General features: G+C 39.6%; 1 protein-coding gene and 1 pseudogene across 3 annotated transcripts in view; both read right to left on the bottom strand.

The window, feature by feature from the left end:
• Positions 1–15,802, bottom strand: part of DOK5 (docking protein 5) — a 153,480-nt gene that overhangs the window by 123,231 nt on the left and 14,447 nt on the right. The window lies entirely within an intron of this gene.
• Positions 1,123–13,899, bottom strand: LOC309614410 (large ribosomal subunit protein eL21 pseudogene; annotated as a pseudogene). The gene has a single exon. The product of its transcript is annotated as a large ribosomal subunit protein eL21 pseudogene (transcript).

Genomic DNA, 15,802 nt, shown 5'->3' on the forward strand with positions numbered 1-15,802 from the left:
ATTATGATAAAGTGATTTTCTGAGTATACATCTCTGGCTGTGGTTTAAATAGATTAGCAATAAAACACCTCTCTTCGCCATGACCAGAAACTTAACATGAAAGGGCTTATTCTCCCTTTAATTCTGATCAGAAGCTGAAAATTGTACAAGTACAAAGTTTAAAATACACTTTTTTAAAATGTTATGTTATTTCACGTACATATATTTTAGGATTAGGCATAAAGTATGACTGTTAATTACTGAGCATTTGTGGATAGAGAAGCAGCCCCTTTCACACCAGCCTGCCTCATCAAGGAAGGCAGAAAAGAGAACCTGCCAGCAAAGGAAAAGGAATAGTTCTGCTTCTTAGAGTAAAATCATTTCCAGGAAATTTTGTGTAAGCAAAGAATGTAAATAAAAGGAAATGTAAATCAGTATTTTTAAAAACTTCCATACTCTTGTCTGAAAGCTTCCGATGGACATTTCTACGTCTTGGTAGAACTGGACAGTTTTTATTGGATTAGCCCCCAGGCAGCGTTTTTCTTCTGCAGCCATGGAGGCAGGGGTCAGGGTGAGCTGGCATGCAGTCTGCCCTAGAATGAAAATTCTCTCTGTGATCAAGGCTATGGTCTTTACCAGCATGAGTTCAACTTACAGAATTTAATTAGAGAAAGTGGAGGGGAGAGAAAGGAGAATATTCTAATTAATAATCAATGTTCTTGTCACCACCTTGCTTTAAACCCTTCCACTTGCTCTTGCGTTGCACCTGTTAAAGACAAATGAAATGAGAAAATGAAGGTAAAGTGCTCACCAAAATGCTAGATACCCTCTCGAGCTTAAAACCCACCAACAGCCTCCGGTCATATAGGTATTTAGATTATCTATCAAAATCATTCCCACAGCATATAAGCTCTTCATGACCTAGCCCTTGCACAGCTCTCCAGAAACAGCTCTGAACACTTCCTCACCGTCATCCCACCCACCTCCCTACTTACACTCTTCCCTCCAGATGTGTTGAGCTACTGCCATTCCCTGGCTCATGCTTTGTTATATCTTCAGGCCTTTGCCTGTGCAATTCCCTTTGTCTAGAACAATCATTTCCAAAACAGAGTGCAGTGAAGTGAAGGAAAACATTTTAAAACTTGTATTTACTTATGTATGTCTGGAATAAATACGAAAAGTTTTTCTAAAATATAATACCATAGTATATGGATTGAAAATAGAACACATGTAGAAGGAATAAATATTAAAATATTAGGTTTTGCTTTTTTTAATTGAATGAATTATGTAATCAAAAAAGTTCAAAGACTATGGGTCTAAAACACTGTGTCTTACAATCCCCGACTTTGCCTGGACAACCCCTCTTTATGACATACTTCCACCAAGTCATCCTGGACCTTCCAAAGCTGGACTAGATATATCTCCAATGACTTCCATTCTCCAAGAGAAGCATTCTATTCTACTTCCACTCTTGCCTCTTAATATTCCACTTTCATCTCTCACCAGGGCAGCCAGCGATAGCTTAATCATATCACTTCTTACTTAAACCTTTTCAATGATTCTCAACACACTTAGAATTCATCCACACTCCTCACTATGGACTCTGAATTCCTACAAGATCTGGTCCCATGTAGCTCTGCAACCTCATACGTCTATCCCCTTTGTCCTCTGGGCTCTGGCCCCACTGACTTCACTGATCTGTTCTCAATTACCACAGGAAGCCCATTCTTGACCTAGGCTCTTTGCCTGGTTCTGTCTTCTACACTGAAGGGCTTCCCCCAGATCTCCGCATGGCTGATCCTTCTTGTCACAGGTCTCAGCTTTCCCTGACCACTCAATCTAAAGCAGACACCCAGTCACTCTAAAGACCTGTGCTCTCCAACACAGCAGCCATTGGCCTCAAGTAGCTTTCAAGCACTTGAAATGTGTCTAGACCAAATGGAAATATGCTCTAATAAATCAAATGCCAGATTTTGAAGACTTAGTAGAAAAAAGAATGTAAAATGTCTTACTAATTTTTTTATACTTATTATATGTTAAAATAACATTTTCGATATATTGGATTAAACAAATTATTAAAGTTAACTGCACCTGTTTCATCGCACTTTTTCAACATGCCTTCTAGAAAATTTAAAATTGCACATCTGGCTCACATATATGGCTTGCTTTATATTTCTATTGGACAGTGTAGCTCTAGAACATACATTTTTTTAATTTTCCGTGTAATTTTTAGCTTGACCTACCATTTTCATTTATTTGCTGTCTGTTCCCCACCTCAGCCTCCCTAGGATCTCCTTAAAGGTGGGGTCTTCATCTGTCTTATTCACATTATACCATCAATGCCATGCAAGCTCCTGGCACATGGTGAATACTCAACAAGTATTTGTGAAACGAATGAATAATTTTACAGCATCTTTTGTCCTAAGATAGTGTTTACTGAGCACTTAGATGCATTATGAAAAATAAAGTTGATATCTCTATTTTATAGATGAGGACGAGGATATGGAGAGATTAAGTAAACTGCAAGTGACTAATTTCAGAGAAATCATGATTTGGGCCCAGGCAGAGTCTGTGTGATTCCCCCAAAGCTGCAATGCCCCAGACCAGTGATCTCACATATAATCTCCGAGGATTTAACTGTCGTCCCACCCAGCACCATGAGGACAGGGATGGGAACACAATCATTGTTGTTTCTCTAATGCTGACACATAGTAGGTATTTATATACATATATAATTTTATATTAAATTTATATATATTATACATAACAGTTAACATTTATCGGTTATTACTATGTGGCAGGCGTTATTCTAAGCATTTATAGTCCCACCTGGGTCTCTAATAGACATCTCAAAATTAACATGTTCAATTCTGAATTCTTAATCTTTGCTCCAAACTCGCCCTATCGCCTATTTTCCCACATTTCAGTTAATGATAATCTCATTCTTCCAGTTGACCAAATCAAAGTATTGAAGTCATCCCTGACTTTTTTTCCCCCGGTGCACTTCTAGTCTGTTAGGAAATCCTCCTATTGTTATTTTTACAATAGGTCCAGAACCTGATTGCTTCTCACCACCTCCACAGCTATAAACTTGGTCCAAGCGCCCAGAGCACTGCAACAGCTGCCATGTGAACTCCTGGCTCCTGCTGGCGCCCTCTGCAGACAGCCAGAGTGATGCTTTTAAAATGTAACACAGGGACTTCCCTGGTGGTCCAGCGGTTAAGAAAGACTCTGTGCTTCCAAGGTAGGGGACGCAGGTTCGATCCCTAGTCAGGGAACTAGGATCCCACATGCCAAGCGATGTGGCCAAAAAATTAAAAAATAAATAAAAATAAAATAAAATGTAACCCAATGCACACCATTCTCCAGCTCGCCACTATCTAGTGTCTTCACTCTCTCATGCTCAGAACACAATGCAACATCCTTGCGTTGGCCGAAGAAGTCCAACGTCACTGACCTTATCTTCTACCCCTCTCCTGCTACTCACTCTGCTTCAGGTACACTGGCCTCCCTGCTCATCTTAGAACCCTCCCAACACACTCTTACCTCAGAGCTTTTGTCCTTCTGCCCTGCTGTTCCTTCACCTGGAACATTCCTCCTCATGTGTCCACACAGCTCCATCCCCCACCTCCTTCCATTCATTGCATAAACGATCCTCTTTCTTTCCTGACCTCCCCAGTTAAAATTGCAACTTACGCCGTATACACCACACACATGCACACACACACCCACACTCTTTCTCTCCCTTTCCTGATTTTCTCTCCATAGCACTGATCACCACTTGACATATAGTTCACCTTTTTTTTATGCTTAGTCTGACACCTTCTCTAGACTGTAAGCTCCGTGAGGGTAGAGGTCTTTGTCTGCGTATCTTCCCTCTTGTACGCCCAATACCTAAACATAGTAGCCAGTAAGCATTTGAATTGAACTTATATGTATGAACTTATTTACTCGAGGGATCGGTGCTCTTCCTCAGTAAATATCTTAGGCTCTGTGGGCCATAGGTCTCTCTCTGTCACAATTACTCAACTCTGCTGTGTTCGGTGAAAGCAGCCACAGACGATACATAAACAAACAGGCATGGCAGTGCTCCAATAAGAGTGTATTTGCAAAAATAGGGAAGAGGAAAGGGCATATCTGCCCTGTGGATTCGCTGTTTACCAACCCCTGATTTAAATCTCACAACTGCCCAACGATTTGGAAAGTATGATATCCCTAATTTAGCAGGACCTTTAAGTGGCTTTCCCAAGATCACTTAGCTGGTCAACTGCAGAACCGATTAGAACCTGTGCAGTCAGGCGAGGGGTATTCAAGGATGCTGGGAAACCAAGAAAGACCTGAGAGACACCAATGGGACAAATAAGAAGTGGAAGCATCTCAGTGAGAAGCCAGCCCCTGGCTGCTTCCATCCACACTTACAAAGGAGGTGCCTCAGAGACTCAGTCGTGAGGTTTCTTCAGCCACCCCACATTCCCCACTGAGTACCAGGAAGACCACCAAACCCTCTGAGATCAGAGCCAGGCTGTGCTTGTTTCTCGCCCACCACCTCAAAAGCCAACAAGGCTTTGATGCAGATAATCCTTGCCCTTGATGTGTGACAGGGCTTCAATGAGCTGGGTCTGCAGATGATAAAATCACATCTGGCCTTGCTCTTTTCCCTCCTGTCTACCATATTGTCCTCCCCGTTGCCATTACCTTCACTTAAGAAGTAGAAATGGAGAGAAGAGCATACAAAGCATGACACCATCTCCATTCACCACCATGTATTCCTTAAATCATGAGAGGATTGGGAGAAATTATATTGGGAAAGGAACTAAACAACATGGAACCTCACAGTGAGAAAGATACTCATGTTGTCTTTTCAGTCCTTCTGAATGAGTCATGGAGAACAATCCAGTCAGTTGGTAGTAATGATTCTAAAAGGTCTCTAAAACTTGCTCATCTTCCTTTTCAACAAAGAGAAAGCCTCAGGATCAGTGCCTTCATGGAGTGATGTGTCTAGTTAGAATTCAATAATATTGTTTGGTTTTTATTGTATTTACTTTTTTTTTTATTGGAGTATAATTGCTTTACAATGTTGTGTTAGTTTCTGCTGTACAGTGAAGTGAATCAGCTATATGTATACTTATATCCCCTCCCTCTTGGACCTCCCTCCCACCACCCCGCATTCCACCCATCTAGGTCGTCACAGGGCACCGAGCTGAGCTCCCTGTGCTATACAGCAGCTTCCCACTAGCTATCTATTTTACACATGGTAGTGTATTTATGTCAAACCTAATCTCCCAATTTGTCCCATCCTCCCCTTCCCCACTTACTTTTATTGTATTTACTTTTCTGGTGGATTCATATTATGCCAACCCAGTTAAGCGAGAAATAACTTTTCAAAGAATTGCCTTTCCTCCACCGGTCAGAGTTAGTGTGGACCACAAGATCTGGACGGAGGAAGTGAAGCCGCACCACGTTATTTCTACACTTTGGAAGCTCAGCGCAGGGCGCTCCTCATGTACATTGTCTGAGATCTGAGGGTTCACCTGGTGGGCGTGAGGAAACAGCTGCACTGCAGCTTCTTCAGCTCCTGCCAGATCCTCCTTAAGCCCCTCAGAAACCTGGGCCAAGTGTCTGTCTAGCTCCGTGATGATGGGTGCCACCTTCCCATTTCCTCCTTGCAGGACGCCCTCGTTGCTGAAGATGGTGGACTGGAGACTTTGCCAATCAGAGGCTTCCATCCCAGCCACATGGCTTCCAGTTTCTCTCTGTTTCCCCCACGTCACGTCCGTCTTCGCTGCTGATGTCAGGCTCCAGCATCGGGCACACCTACTCTGTAAACCAGCTCCCACAATTCTGTAAGAACTAATCCTGAAAATAAATTCCTGATGAAATATCTCCTAGTGGTTCTGCTTCTCTGATAAAGCCCCCGCTAATATAGCTTCTCTTATGGAAAATGATATTGGTTTTCTTCATGAATGGCAGTTCTATAAAATTTCCACATAAAGAAAATAACTCATTTTAAAGGAAAACTAGTAAGTGAATAACAGTAAAAGTGGTCCATAGCTATGACAAAAGTTGTGGAAGGGGTGTGTGAATGACTGATGATTTGGAAACACCCTATTATTTTTCCCTTCTTTTTAAGAGTTAGGCCAGGAGGGAGAGGGGAAGGGATAATTGGGAGATTGGGATTGACATATACACACTACTATATATAAAATAGATAACTAATAAGGACCTACTGTATAGCACAGGGAACTCTACTCAGTACTCTGTAATGACCTATATGGCAAAAGAATCTAAAAAGAGTGGATATATGTGTATGTATAACTGATTCACTTTGCTGTACAGCAGAAAGTAACACAATATTGTAAATCAACTATAATCTAATAAATTTTTTTTAAAAAAAGAGTTAGGGATAAAAGCAGCAAACCTATAAATTAGATCCTATCAATGAACAAGTTCCATGACCAACTGTACTTTGTGATATATTTCACTTAATGGTACTGTTTTTGGATACCCCAGTATTTAAAAAAAAAAAAAAGCCATTCATATTCATAGATTGAAAATGACAATATAACAGAGAATTACACTTCACTTTTTAACTTTATAGTTAAAATTGAATTTTTATTATTTTTAATTAAAATTGAAATTTTACTATTGTTAAAAGTGATACATTCACATGGTTCAAAATTCAAAATGATTTCAGTTGTATATATTGATTAGCCTCCCTATCTGTTTTATATCCCCTGAACCAGTCCCTGTCATCTATTTGCAACTACATTCATTAGTTTCTTATGCAAATGCTAGCATATACACACAAATGTAAATATACAGCCTTATCTCCCTCCTTTTTTACACAAAATATAGTATTCCATACATACTGTGGATCAATACTTCCAGGTTATAATTTGAAAAACATTTTTCAACAGCCAGAAAAATTGTCCCACTTTTAATGTGCAATTTCACTTATCAAGAAAAAAGATCTAAAGGAATAAAACTTATGTATAAAAATTTTATTTGCAGTACTATTTATAATAATAAAAAAGGAGATAATAAACTTAAGAATTCCAAATTAATAGAATATTTAACACAATGGGATACTATGCACCAGAAAAAAAAAAAAGAAATGAGACTGATCTTTAAGTAATGATGAGGAGAGATTTCCAAATTTATTAAGTAACACAAGGTAGGTGCAGAATAATATATATAGTATGTACACCATATATGTGGGGAAAAAGGAGTACACAAAATAACATATGTATAAGCTTATCTACATATGCATATATGTATATGTTGATATATGCCTGAAATACAGCTGAAAAAATAAAAACCATAAGAAACTATGACATTAATTGCCTATTTGGATAAATTTGGGGAAAGGGATGAGAGAATTTTTGATGTGTACTTTTTTTTAGTTTTAATTCTGGAATTTTGAGCCCTGTGAATACCTATAAAATTTTTAAATAGCATATAATTTAACATTAAAAATATTATTATATTTTTAATATCATATATAAAATTATTATAGTAATATTAATTATGGGTTAAATGAGTACACTTATCATTAATATATTTTCCAGTTTCCTTTGATTCACCATTTATCTGTTAGTACCGAGAACTGAGCCTTACACATAGTAGGCACTAAATTAAAAGGTGTTAAATAAGTGAATGCATGTGTTGAATTCATGGAGCCGCAAATGAATGTATGTTCATTAAATATTTTAAACTAGAAGAATGATTAGGTCACTGATGTAATAGGTCTCAACTGCTGATGTGGTTTCTGATAGAGCCACGCATATACCACGAATTACCAGAGGTGCACATTCACTCAGGACAGAACTCACTAGAAAGAACACACTCTTTCTTTATTAACTTTCCCAGCTTCATAGGACATGTAAATCGCTTTATCGATGGAGTATAATTAATAAAGGGCATAAGCCACAAAACCAAATCCAATGCCCTCTGCTGTCAGCAAGTATAAGAAGTAAATTGCATTCAGAGTATTAGCTGAGGAACTAAAATTTGCTCAAAATTCAGAAACAGATATCATGGGTCCTCTTTCCAGTTTTGGAACAAATGAAATCAAAATGGTCATTGAACCCATTTGGCAGTAGTTTCTTAATGGGCTGGAGACAGCATAGCTCACCATTGCAAATAGCATATTTAATTTTTCTCTGGTTATAATGAAATTCCTAACTGAGCTAAAGAATTTCCAGAGTGTCTAAATGATGGAAGTCATTAGTCAAAATACTGTATATATCTTCATGCTAAGGGTGGAAACTTACACTGAGGACTGCAGGTATGACTTTATTTTATTACTCAGTTCGGGATCCCAAGCCAAGTTCTATGACCAGGGAAGGGAAGACTGCAAAACAAATAGAATGTCAGCATCATCTGTGGCAGGCTGCTAGATTTCTCATCTTAAAAACTGGACTTTGTCCCTTCACACATTGCTGACAGCAATGTAAATTGCTGTGGATCTTGGGCAAGTTAATTTGCGATGCATATCAAGGGTCATAAAAATATTCAAACTCTCTAGCCTCATAATCACATTGATTATTAGGGAACAGTCCTTTACATGGTCAAAGTTATAGGCCTGGGCATTATTTGAATTTGAAACAGTTTAACTGTTTTAACTATCAAGTAATCATGTACCTACTCAACAGAGTATCATAGACTTTAAAATTATGGTTTGAAAGATTATGTAATTATTTGAGAAAATGTGTATAACGCAATAATTTTAAAACATACACAGGACATGACATTGTAAATATATAATAATAGCAACCATGTGAAATTTTAGAAGCATGGGGGGAAAATGGAATGAGATATACTAAAATAACAACTTTGTATGGGGGTATTAGGTTTATGTAATTTTTTAATAAATAATATCTAGCAGTTTATTAACCAATGGAGTATATTGCACAACAAACTACCTCACATCCTTCAGGAAGAAAAACCACTAAATTTGAAAAGTAAAGACATCACTCACTGAATTCGGACACAATTAAAATGTGCTTTAAATAGTTCTTTGGGGGAGGGGACACAACACTTCTACTCAAGAGAGACATTTGTATCCTCCAGGTCTTTTCTTTACACCCATCAGGCCATGAATTCATAGGAAATGGGCTCCAACAGTTCAGGCTCCTTTCCACTGGTTCTCACGAAGTGCGCTTCTGTGGGTGGAGCAGGCTGGCGCTTCAGTTGAACCCAAGCACCTTTCTCTTTGGCTTCCTTCTTTTCCTGATCATTTTCCTTCACCCGTTTCAGGAAGCAATCTCGGCTCTTAGAGTGCGTAATATGCTCGATATGCACATTAATTCTCTTGGCAAGAATCTTGCCCTTAACTTGTTTTGTTTACAACGATGCCAACAGCACGATGGGTAATACTGTAGACTCTTCCAGTTTTGCCATGGTAACATTTCTGGGGCATTCCTTTTTGAACAGTGCCCGTTCCCTTGATATCGACAATACCACCCTTCTTGTAGATTCGCATGTATGTGGCCAAAGGAACAACTCCATGTTTTCTAAAAGGCCTAGAGAACATATAGCAGGTGCCCCTCCTCTTTCCTTTTGTGTTGGTCATTTTGGCGAATTACTGGAAGATGGCGGTTCTGGCCGAAAGGGCTCTATAATTTTATTACTGGGAAAAATATTGGAAAACCTTGCAAAACTACAACAATAAAAAGAGGAAAAACATTCATTGACATCAATGTGCTCTTTCCTATTCGTTTTGTGTCCAGTGTTCAAATTTAGTTTACTATATTGAATGAGATGATCTTGGTTATTAAAATTCTTCTAAAGATTCTATATATGGAACCCTAGCTTTAGACTATTAGTCTACTTTTCTAAAGGAATGAATAAACTCATAAAGAGTGCTCAGACACCTAGCTGCAATCTCCTGTCATTGGTTTTCAAGTCAGTTGCATGACATTCACTTTGGTTTCCTTCAAATCCATTTCTTAGTCTTTTCCTTACTAGCAACTTCCATGTTTCTTATTTTCAGAGCATCAGGTAAAAAGTAGTTCAAGAAAATATCTAAAAGAGGCAGTCTTACAGTAGTAACTCAAAGCATTTAGCTAGTCCTGTTACCAATATTAAAATTACGAGGACTGGATCTAGAGACCTGCATTAGTATTGTAAAGATTAAGCAGAGAAAGGCTGAACCTCTTGCTTTTCCTGGTACTAGTAGGGCAACCTTGAGTAGATTATGCATCCCCTGTAAGCCTAAATCCTTCACCTGTAAAATGAGGACAATGTCAGTACATCTTAAAGGTTTGAGACTGAATTCAAACCCAGATTTGACCATTATGCTGTATATTTAGTCAAGGAGTGTGGTTAATCATAGAAACAGATGTGGGTGTCTTGTCTGTGTGACCTTGGTAAATTATTTCATCTCTCTGTGCCTTAATTTTACCAATGCTAGAGAGGTCCTTTCAAACTGGCCAGAGACAATGGAAGTGGTGACTCCTCCCACTTAACAATCATTCCACTAATATTGACTCAACGGTACTATAGTAACTGTAGCAGGAGCAGAAGATCCCAGAAGCAGTCTCTGCGGGTGATGCGTGATTCAACACACTTTCTCATCCATACGACATCCTGATGAAATGGACCAACATTCTGGGTTCACTGCATCCGTGTTGGTATAAATAACAGGACTAGCATGGACGGTGGGACCACAGCTAGGAGTTCAGATTCTGCTTGGTCGTTGACCATTTCTGTGATTCTGGACAACTTCTGACTTCTTTGATCTTGAGTTTCCTGAAATTTTAAATGAAGCTAACAACATGTGCCTTACAGAGACCCAGAAAGATGATGAATGCAGAAAATCTAGCATGGCACTTAAGAATCTTCACTCTCCCTCCAAAGATAGTAAATGTTGTTCCAAGAGTTAAATTAAGAGTTAAGGAAATGCCAAGCTCAATTCCAGGTTCATCTTGCTCGGCCACATGACCTTGAACAAGCTATGCCACTGTTCTGACCTTTACTCTGTTCATCTATAAAATGGCATCACAAGTAGTAACTAATTCCCCTGTACATGTATATAATGTTTTGCCTAGTGGCACCAACTATTATTAAGTGTCCTACTATTATTAAATCCTAATGGCACTAGTTATTATTAAGTGTCCTACTACTGTTAGGTCCAAATTCAGTATATTGATTCATAGAGCTCACAATAATTTCTATCAATATTTCTACATTTCTACGTCCAAATTACAACCAACCACACTGACATGGTAATTAGACAGCATTATGCTTCCACAGAAAAATCTTTATTTGGCTGTAGGGCCAAAACCTACAAAAATACTATTCAATAGCTTTTGGAAACAAACCTTTATAAAACCAGCTCAAAGGGACAAGATTCTCTCTCTCCTTCCCTGCATTCTATTATTGTCCTAAACAAAGGACTTGGGTTATACAAATTAAACGGTTCACCCAGACCATGGGTCTGAAATATTGGATGTAATTTTGCTACATACAGTGGACATCAACACTTGTAAAATGGCACAGAAAATTGGAAGTGAACAAATTATCAAGATATATTGAAATTCCAAATCAGTTTGATTTGTTCTGAAAACCTGACCCAACTTTCTTCTCCCCTTTGGCCAGTCCAACCACACTCTCACTGATGAAGCTGCCATGTTTACATATTTAAGTATAGAATCCAAATACCATCTTTCTCTCTTGACAAACTAGAGTTGTTGTTCCCTTGATAAACTTAATATGATATGTAAAAAGACCACTTAATCCTCCAATTTATGACCGTGAGATGTTGCTGAAAACCTGAGCTCTCAATGCTCCTAATTAAAACATTAACAGTGATCACTACAGGAAAATATATTTCATTAGAATTGTGAGGATGTCTTACAGCGTTTTTGGCAAAGCCGTAATGATTATGTTAAGGTGCAGAAAGTCACGTGGCCTAGCTTTCTCTCCTGCAAAAGAAAATATACAGTGAAAGTCATATGTGATGACTTTACATATGAATGAACATAATCTGTCCCTCTCCCAAGTTCCAAGAGATACAGGAGAGAAAAGGTCAGTGATGTTACTGGACCATGTCTTTCAGGACAAGACAATACATGAGGATATGCCCTTGTCATGCAGAGAATGAATTTCAATATATTTTAAGTAAAATGAGTTCACTAAAAAAAAAGTCTTATCTTCCAACTGCTATGCTCCATCTCTGCCCAATTAGGGTCATGATACTATTTTTATTGCACTACAAAAGGTATGAATGTGCATAAACAAACAAATGGATAGATAAATAAATTAAAAAGCATAAAATTTAAGAAGCAAATGACCACCCACCTCACTTTACCTCCAGTGTCCCACTTCTTAGAGGAAAGCACACTTACTTTCCAAGAGTTACGACCAGAACTATTCCGCCCTTCATCTACTCCAGTGCAGAAATACTCATGTGCACACATCTGTGCCAAAATCCCTCTTTTTTTTCTGCCACTTGCTTTTTTGCACACTTCACAATATATCAGGATAATTCCACATTGTAGCTTAAAAATATGATTTCTGAGGGGCCAGAGCCTCAGAGAAGTCATGAAATGGCTCCTGGCTTCAGTTTCCCCATCAGCAAAATACAGGGATCAAACGAGTTCATATCAAATCTCTTCGCACCATGAACGTCTAATCATTCTGGTCCTTTTCTCTCCCCTCTGGTTTCAAAACTTGAATTGATATTATTCTTTTTATATGTTATCCCTTAAATTTAATATAATCTTCACTTGCATGCCTAGATCACGGAATAGTGAGAAATATTCTTTTAATAACACTTATATTCTCCTTGTTGGTCGTTTCTCCAACTAACATGCCAATGCCTTTCTCCGTTTGAAACTTTACAAGATAAAATGAAAATCTGCTCATTTCTAACTCCATATGCCTAAATACCCATCTAAAAATCACGATTACAAATTCCCTAGAATGCATGACCTTAACCGGTGGGGAGCTGACCCCTTCTTTAATATTAGAGAAATTAGTCTAACAAAATGATTTTTTCATCTTTGAAACATCCAACTTCATCTATCTCTGAAAAATAAGCTTCAAAGTTAAACACCAGTAAAATGTCCAATCTGCTTCACACACACTTTATCCTGTATCCATCTCTCTCAAACGGATTTAACTTAAGAAATTTATTTCTGTATGATAAAGAACTTTTTTAATCCCATGTGTAAAACTGTCAATCTCATTAAAAGGTAGTCCGGCAGCCTGGGGAAACGTACTTCTTTCTAAATCTTTAATCAATCTTGAAACATCTGCCAGTCAGCATGACTTCTGGAACTCCATTTATGTTACAAATGTTCTCCAGAAATTCACAGTTGCCCAATGAAATTGACAGTTTTAAAGAAAAATCAGATTGTCTCCTCTCCATGAGTGGGCTACACCCCTTTCAGGATTAAAGTAGAATCAAATCCGCAGACAAAAGTATATTCCTTCCCTGGGGCTACAAGAAGCTATAATCAGAATTCTCCTTTTATGACGGTGTAAACAAGTACTCAGGAAAAAGAACTGCCATCAGGCCTTTCGAGCAAGAAAAGCTAAAGTAAAATGCATATAAATCTTGTCTACTGTTTATTTGGAGCTTGTCCTCCCAGAGAAAACCATGGTTGATACTAATAATTTACCAAGTCCAAATTCAACGTAATGAACCAGTGGAGGTATTTTCCTAATTCATTCATTAGATGAGTCTGTTGAAGAGACTGGTGCATTTTAACAACATAAGAAATGAAATGGGACTTCCCTGGTGGCATAGTGGTTAAGAATCCGCCTGCCAACGCAGGGGACACGGGTTTGAGCCCTGGTCCGGGAAGATCCCACATGCCGCGGAGCAGCTAAGCCCGTGCGCCACAACTACTGAGCCTGCGCTCTAGAGCCCACGAGCCACAACTACTGAGCCCGAGTGCTGCAAGTACTGAAGTCCACGTGCCTAGAGCCCGTGCTCCGCGACGAGAGAAGCCACCGCAATGAGAAGCCTGTGCACCACAACAAAGAGTAGCCCCCGCTCGCCGCAACTAGTGAAAGCCCACGCGCAGCAACAGAGACCCAATGCAGCCAAAAATAAATTAATTAATTAATTAATAATAAAAAAAAAAGAAATGAAATGAGCCATCGAACTTTCATTTTTTGAAAAGTAAACTGAAGAACCATTTTGGTTTTGTTTTTTTGTTTTTTTTGTTTTTATTTATTTTTGACTGTGTTGGGTCTTCGTTTCTGTGCGAGGGCTTTCTCTAGTTGCGGCAAGCAGGGGCCACTCTTCATCGCAGTGCGCGGGCCTCTCACTATCGCGGCCTCTCTTGTTGCGGAGCACAGGCTCCAGACGCGCAGGCTCAGTAATTGTGGCTCACGGGCCTAGTCGCTCCGCAGCATGTGGGATCCTCCCAGACCAGGGCTTGAACCCGTGTCCCCTGCATTGGCAGCCAGATTCTCAACCACTGCGCCACCAGGGAAGCCCACCATTTCGGTTTTGAGAACACTGGGTAAAACACAGGGAGAAACCATGGGCCAGCAAATCAAGCAAAACACATTCTTGCAAAAGGTCTTGGCTCCCTCTTTGGAAGGCTGAGCCAAGGCTGCAGGTTTGCAATTACAAATCAAGTTGCTGCAAGTTGGGTTTAGCAGGAAGCAGAGTCTAAGAAGGAAATCTGCATTCAGAATGTTTCGTGGGGGGGGCTCTGGAAGCAACACCTAGGAGGTCGTCAAGGATGCAGGTCAGCTGTGATGCACTCTCAGCAATGCACCCATCTCCACCCAGGAACCTGGATGCCTGCAGAGCTGTCCCAAACTGGGGCAGTCAATGAGTGTAGGCTGTGCCCCAGGAAAGGGGCTTGGCTTTGGTCAGGTAGCTCTCTTCAGCATCAGCACAGGGCGCGGCTGCAAGCCGTCTGTCTACAACACTCATAGCACTCCCAGTGGGGGGACGGAAGCCTTCAGTCCTGGAAGAGACGGGTGGAGATCTAGGAGCACACTACAATGCCACTACACTGGTCTAGCCCAATCCCAGTCAACCTTGCAACAGTTAGGCAATGGATGCTGAAACGGCAAGCCCAATGAGAAAAAATCTCCATGGTGCTGGTGGTGAAAGAACCAGGGTCCTGCTAAGGTATCTAACTGGAACGCTGAAGGAGACCTGGGTAAAAGCATGCAGCATCCAGCCCCTTCCCAGAAGGCCTGCTGATCAATAAGGCACAACAATAACGTTAAGAGCTTGGAGGAATTCTTTAATTCACTCAGTCATTCAACAAATACTTACTGAACCCCTACTATAAGAAAAAAGCAAGAAGCAAGACAAGAATAAGCTGTACCCTTGTGGGGCTCACAGACTAATGAGGCTAAAACCATCAAAACAACATGTTCAATCACATACTTTAAAACAGCCGTGCGTGTTACGAAGAAATTAAGGCAGCACTGTCCAACAGAATTCTCAAAAATGATGGAAATATTCCATATCTGTGCTGCCCGACATGGCAGCCACTAACAGAATGTCGCTATTGAGCACTTGAAAGTGGCTAGTGTCATTAAGGAACTGAATTTTTTAAATTTTATTTGATTTTAATTAATTTAAATTTAAAGATCCACATGTGGCGACTGGCTTTTCCCAGCATTTAGATGTGGGATGGTGCTGGGAAAAGCATCTCCAGATCAATAACATTCCAGCTGAGATTTTCAGGATGAAAAAGTAGAGAAAGTAAGAGGAAGAATTTTCTAATCAGTGAAAATACATGTGTAAGGGCAGTAACAGAGGAAAGAGAGCTTGGCCACTGGAGGAACTAAAGTAGGCAAGTTTGGCTTGAGTACTGACTTGGGGGCGCAATGATTTGAG

This window comes from Balaenoptera borealis (genome assembly GCF_965194805.1).
Source record: "Balaenoptera borealis genome assembly, chromosome: 16".
Lineage (NCBI taxonomy): Eukaryota > Metazoa > Chordata > Mammalia > Artiodactyla > Balaenopteridae > Balaenoptera > Balaenoptera borealis.